This window comes from Meleagris gallopavo, chromosome 1 (genome assembly GCF_000146605.3).
Source record: "Meleagris gallopavo isolate NT-WF06-2002-E0010 breed Aviagen turkey brand Nicholas breeding stock chromosome 1, Turkey_5.1, whole genome shotgun sequence".
NCBI lineage: Eukaryota > Metazoa > Chordata > Aves > Galliformes > Phasianidae > Meleagris > Meleagris gallopavo.
In genome coordinates, this window is record NC_015011.2 from 54,831,309 (window position 1) to 54,832,021 (window position 713).

A 713-nucleotide genomic window follows, 5' to 3' on the forward strand; every position below is an offset into this window, starting at 1 on the left:
AGAGTACTAGTTGGCATAAACCAGCAGGAAGCATGCTAACAGTCCCCACAGGGGAACATGTTAACCAATGCTCTGGTATATATTCTAGCCTGAGTATAATGAGGGCTAGAAGAACTGAAATGGCTCTATGAGATCCATTAGGCAGCAGAGGAAAAAGATAGCTTATGTGTAAGAGAAAAATGGCATTATTATAGTTGCATTTGTAGGACATGTACTTCTTTGGTTACATCGAGAGTGCAAGCAAAAGCCTTTCAACTTTCAATTAATTGAAACAGTGGAGTAGCAACCACCTGAAAATCTGTTCACGATTTCACTCTTTCCTAGACTTACTTTATAGTTGTATAACTCATTTTATGGTGATGCCAGCCAGGTTTCTGTAGTGTAGCGGTTATCACGTTCGCCTCACACGCGAAAGGTCCCCGGTTCAATCCCGGGCAGAAACATAATTTTCCCTGCCCTTGGTAGGTGAGGTTGAAACTGGTTGATTCTGTGTTACATTCTCTTCTACTTTGACCAAAAATTCCAGTGACAAAACTTTTCTGTAACCTAACTTGAATCCAATTTTAAAAACCCACTGGACTAGATTTAGGCTGTGATGCCTCAGTGTACCTTAGCAATAGTTATGGCAGGGAAAACAATTAATTTCATAAGAAAATAGTAAGCCATATTTTATTTGTTTCAGTCTAACTTCTAGCTGAAAACATGCCTTAAGT

At 39.3% G+C, this 713-nt stretch overlaps 1 non-coding gene across 1 annotated transcript; it reads left to right on the forward strand.

Moving 5' to 3' along the window:
• The first annotated feature begins 370 nt into the window (after nucleotides 1-370).
• TRNAV-CAC lies at nucleotides 371-443 on the forward strand. The gene has a single exon. It is a non-coding gene; the product is annotated as a tRNA-Val (tRNA).
• Nucleotides 444-713: the final 270 nt, after the last annotated feature.